Source organism: Rhinolophus sinicus, chromosome 17 (assembly GCF_057876585.1).
Source record: "Rhinolophus sinicus isolate RSI-liver-muscle chromosome 17, RSI-T2T, whole genome shotgun sequence".
NCBI lineage: Eukaryota > Metazoa > Chordata > Mammalia > Chiroptera > Rhinolophidae > Rhinolophus > Rhinolophus sinicus.
In genome coordinates, this window is record NC_142517.1 from 92,478,712 (window position 1) to 92,484,711 (window position 6,000).

Below are 6,000 nucleotides of genomic sequence, written 5' to 3' on the forward strand. Positions count from 1 at the left end.
AGACACAAGGGGCTGCCTCCTCAAAGAGGTTAGGTTAGAAATTGTGTGGCTCAGTTAAAACCTATAGACTTTGATGGTTTACCCCAGATCTCTCATAATTAGCTCTTATCTTCCTCCCCCATGCCCAGTAGAAATAATCTGGGTCTATATTTTTCTACAACAGAACTTTCTTCCAAAAAACCAGATACATGGAAAATTGAATCTGAAATGTCATGTTTAAAAAAATGCTGGATTCCAGTCTGAGTTGTATTTTCGTCTCTTTTATCAAAGCAGGCACTCTCAGGTCTTACCTATTGGAAGTGCTTCAAAACAAAAGAGTGCTGAGCTAAATTAATAATCTGGTAGCATTTTTTAAATTTAATTTTCAGAATATATCATCAGTAGGGGAATGATAGTAAATTAACATCTTTGTTAAAAATTTTAAGAGCTAGAGTTTTGAATCAAAGCTCATGTTTCTCTTATTGACCCTTGCAACTTTCAGGTTAACTGCTTCTGGTTGATTCTTTTTCATGCCTGTGTTCTCTCTAGCCCACAAAGATAATCTTCTGAGATACAGATAAACATATAATGGATAGGAAGTAGATTCCTCTAATACCCTCGTAGGCCAGAAAAACCATCTGGAGCCATTCATTTTTCTCCTTCAAATATGTTTGCCTTCATATCCAAAAAAAGAGCCAGATATTAAGTAACAGGACTTAGAGCCAAGGGACACTAGGATTTTGATTTTCTACATAATTCTTACTCAGAAAGGTTGATTAAGTATGTTTTGCTCAAGTAAACACGATGTGCCCTTGTTCACCACTAGTTTGTAGTTGCCCTAATTGATTCTGAGGCGACATATTTGCTCAGGGTCAAGCTAGATGGAGACTTTGTTAGTGATTTTCATGGAATGACCCCAGAAAGCTTCAGTTTTTGTTTGTTTGTTTTGTTTTGTTTTGCTATCATTTTATGTTTATTTTAATGCCCAATTCCAAAAAGTTACATTACAATATATTTGAGATGAAAACAATTTCTTTCTTACATCTTCAAAATAATTTAATATTTTATGGGTAAGAGTCTGTCCTGCGTGGCTGTTCTTTATCTCTGTCCACCTTCTCTCCCACCTATGTGCATGATGCCACACTGTGGAAGATTAGGTAGAAAGGGACATAAGACCCCCTGAGGCCCCAGAACTATCTTTTTGGTTGTGAATTAAAGGCCGACAAAGATTATCATTTTAAGGTGAATAATGATGAAAATGAGCACCAATTATCTTTAAGAACAGTCATTTTAGGGGCTGGTGCAAAAGATGAATTGCACAGTGTTGAAGCAAAGGCAGTGAATTAGGAAGGCAGTCCAATTAAAGTAACACTGGCCGGTTTGACAATGTCTGTATAGCCAACGGTTTTCCTTGGGGGCTTTGAGATAAGGAAGCTTCATTTTTACAGCTTTCATATTAAAATGTCCACGAAACTTGCCCAGGATTCTCTGCTTACTTAATTATATTTTTGATACTTTATTTTACCATTTGACTTCTACCCAGGCCAGGTTATGTTTGAACTTGATGAGGTTGCAGAGACTTGTGGGAGAGGAGGAAAAGTCCTAGCTCATTATCTTCTATTTTTGCTTTATTAGACCTGTTTTCTGGAAACTATGCAAATTCTGGTTCTCAGATGTTTTCTTCAAAAATGGTTCCTTCCTTCCTCTCCCAATTTCTGAATCATTTCAATGTAGAGGGTGAATTGTGTGTTTCCTGTCTTCTAATCATTGATTGATGTTGGATATTTCATGATTAGCCATTCATTCCACTATCTTAAGTATTGACTTCCCAAGTCTATCCAAAAACCATATTATTTTGTAAAGTGATGCTTTACGTAGAAGATTGGTTAAGATAAAGTTGCATTACGTACTACAATCAGATTAATTCAGAATTCTCTATTAATTATTAGAATTTAATAAAGCCGTGTAGAAATTAAGGGTTTAAGAAGTTAAAATTCTAATCTATGTAATTGAAGCTACTGGAAATAATAAGGGGGGGCAACTGTATGCAAAAAAAGAAGGATGTGTTTTTAGCTAAGAAAAAGTGTGAGAAATGCTGATAGGTTTTTCTTAAGGGAAATGAGAATACTTTAGTCTAAACTAGAACTTCTGGTTATAGAGGAAAAAGTGAACGTCCAGAAAAAGTAGACAAGAGAGAGAGAAAGAGAATTTTACCCTGTGTAATTAAGCTGGCTAAAAATTGAATTGTTATTATAAAGTTTCTGATAATTAAGCTTTAATATCAATGGTGTACTTTTGTAAAACTAAAACAATTTTCTTTCATCTGCTAAAAGGACAAAGTTTTCTTGGACTGTTGGTCTGTTCCTGATAAGAGATTATAAAAGGTTTTTCTTTTCAAGTAATGTGTCAAGAAAGCAAAGATTGTTTGTTTTATCAAACTAATTTTCTGTGTTTCATGTTGTCTTAATCAGGTCTTTGATTACTTAAGAAACTGAATCTTCTGAATAGTAAGAGCTAGGCTTCTGTATTTCTCTTTGTAACCTTTTATTGTTACTTTGGTCAAATAGATCATTAAGCACTGTTTTGTAATAATCTGTGATCATATTTAGTCAAGTGTTTTAAAACCTTTGGATATTTTTGCCAAACTTCCCAAGAATTCAATTCTAAAATAAGTATATGGGCCACAAATTAACTTCGAAGTTTCCCAGAAGGTCCCTGAAACATTTCAAAAGATTTGTTTTCTCCCCTTATAAAAAGGGAAATATTAATCTAATTAGACCTATTGGTATGTTATTAATAAATTATATAGGAAGCATTGTCAAGTAAGTGATAATAAACCTTCTTAGGTTATTTTGCATGGGTTAATTTACATTGTTTTAGAAACTGTATAAAATTCCTAAAAATCTGATATGTCCTGGTATGTTATCACTTGTAATTCTAGTTATTATTTAAGAATATTGTGTGTCACAGAAATAACCAATTTTTCTTGTCAATTCTATGGTATTGACTTCTCATTCAATCTTTAACAATGGAAAAAACTTCTTACTGCTATTCTCTTACTTTCTTAAATCTCTGTCATCAGAATTGAGGCTCATACTAAACTCAAGTATCAGGGAAATGCCCAGCTGACTTTCATGCCAGGGCAGCAGCAACATCATATATAAAGGTTGTGACATATGTGGGTGATGTCCATTCTGCTTCTGCAAAATTGATCCCTCCTTGGCCAGATTTTTGCCATCCTGATATTCCTGTAACACGGCAACAGTCGGCTCCTAAGTAAGAGAAATGAAGATGGGCAAACAATGGCTATACGTGAACAAATAGTCCAGGCTATGGAAAACACAAGCTTGTAGTTTGATACTTCCTGCCTCCCTGGAAAACCCCATTTTAGGAGTTTATGCATCCATTCACTGAGCGTTGTACATTTAAGAAAAACTCTTTTGTCCCCAGAGGCCTCAGACCTTTTCTCTCTGTACCCTATGGGCACCACTAGCTGGATTTTGTTCAATTGTCACTCAGTATGGGTTAGCAATATGTTCTTGTTCTTGTGTGTATGTTTCCTGGATGTATTGAAGCATTCCCCCGACACGGACTGATGCCCTCACTATGGCAAAGAAACTGTTAGAAAATATGTTTTCACTCTACAAGAGATAGTCACAGGTAGATGAGTGTCTATTTATATATAACCTTCTGCTGATCCCTTGTTGTCTCATGCTTGTATGACAAGCTACTATAAGTATTTAATGTCATATACTTAAGCCTATCATTAACAGGGTAAGGAAGGTTTCCTGGACCTCAATTCAAGGAATCCTGTTGGTTATGGTCTAGAGTCGAACTGGGAACTGGGTATGGAAACCTCATCACAGGAGAGCAGCCCTCAAACCCCATTGAAAGATGCTTGCCAAGTACTCCTGACCATTGACACTGCTGCAAAATTAGAAGGCACTGAGCCTTGGATATACATCTCACAGATAAAGGAGGTTCCACCTGACATCTGAATCCTGTACAAATGCTGGAGATCTTCAAATCTAATTGACTAGGAAGTAACTGACTCTAATGTAGACTGCTTCCTCCCAAGAAGCCAAATCAAGACTCCTACTATAGCTGAACATGAAACACTTTCTTCATTTTTTTCTTGCCTTTACTCTGGCATTGGCCTGGAAAGATAAAGCCATTGCTAAGGGTGGGGAGTGGGGGTGGTTAGCCTCTGGAATTTAGAACATTCTATTTCAGGTGAGAAAAGAAAAAAGAAAACTAACTGACTCCTGGTTTGAATGGACAGCTATGCACCAACAAGATTTTTTTTTTTTTTTTTTTGGTGGTTATCATTTCCCTTGGACATATAAATGACTAGATTGCTGGTGTACAGCTGGGCAATGCCTCTTAGTTATCTAACGGTGCCCCTAAGTGTTCTGGAAAGGACCTACTAGGAGGCAGTCATAATTCAGGAATAATTTCCTTTGGCAGGACCATATTTTCCTGGTTAGAAAAAGATATAAATGGAAATATGATTAGAAACCTTTCTTTATCTCTCTGAGACAGTTCAGATTCTGTTACTAAGGCATTATCTACCCAGAAAAAAAATCCATAGACTCTCTAGCCAAAGTTGTTCTTGATAATAGAATCGCCCTTGATTATCTTTATCTGAGCAAGGGGATGATTGTGCTTTGGCCAAGCCACCTGCTATACCTGGATCAACACTTCTGGGGAAGTTGAAACTCAATTACGTGAGATCAATGAGAAAGCCATTTGGCTTAAAAGGGGGACTATGGCTCCAAAGTGCACTCTAAAAATTAGACATTTCTTGTTTGTAGCTATCACAATAATCACCCTGGTGTTTTGTATCCTCTCCAAAGCTTTAAATGTATGTTTGAAGCTGCTGACCACTAGGCAAACAATTTCCCTGAGAATGGAACGTCGAAACAAACAAACAAACAAACAAACAAAAACAAAAGGAATGACCAACTTAAAGATTGTTAACCAGGAGCTGTGAGCCGTGAGTATCACAAAGATTAAGAAAGACATCATAATTTGTAATTATCACACAAAGGCTCAGTAATAGCTGCAAGATCTGCAGAGCCGTAGTTGAGTGATGCTAATGCCTTAATTTTTTATCACATCTCTCAATTAAACATAATCTGATCAAAGGGAAGGGATTGTTAAGAAGAGAAACCACAGGCTCAAAATGGTGTCACTTATGCTAAAAGCTCATGATAACCAATCCCGTATTTTATACCTAACCTAATTGCAGTTTCAACCCTTTCAAGAAATGTAATCTTAGTCAACCAATCTGAAAATTTCTGGTCAATGCCAGTGAGGTAATCTGGCAAGTAGGCCTTCTCAATCCTTGGAAGAAGAGGTGATACTGGTTCTGTGGAACCCTCTCCAGTGCCTTTCTAGTTCCTAGATGAGATGCTATTCTAATCATGAATCTCTTAATAAAGCCAATTAAATCTTCACATTTACTCAGTCCAATTTTGTTCTCTAATAATCTATAGTGTGTGTGTGTGTGTGTGTGTGTGTGTGTGTGTGTGTAAGTGTGTATGTACATATTAAGCAAAGCTGATAGGGAACTGAATAGCTTTTTATCTAAAAAAATAGAGCCAAAGGAATACTGTTGTAGACTACAATGGGTGCAGCTTTTGGTATAGAAATATGGAGCTCTAGTGTCATAGAATTTTGATTATACACCAGAAAACTAACTAGAAGACTCCAGTTTTTAAAACCTCTTTTCTTATATTGAGCTGAAATCTTCTTCCCTTTAAATTTCACCAAATCATTTTCTCTGGTGCTGCCATTTGAAATTGCTTCTAATAAGAAATTATTTTTTTACATGAGAGTTCTTCAAGCACTTGAGGTTGGTTGTAGATAAAAACCACTGTAATACTGTCTTATATTTGGGTAGTGCTTTAAAGTTTTCAGAGTCCTGTTGTGTTCAATCTTTTATTTCTAAAATATACATGAAATTAGAAAGGTTAATCAGATTAGAATTTTCTTGCCAGCGAGTGATAGATACCAACG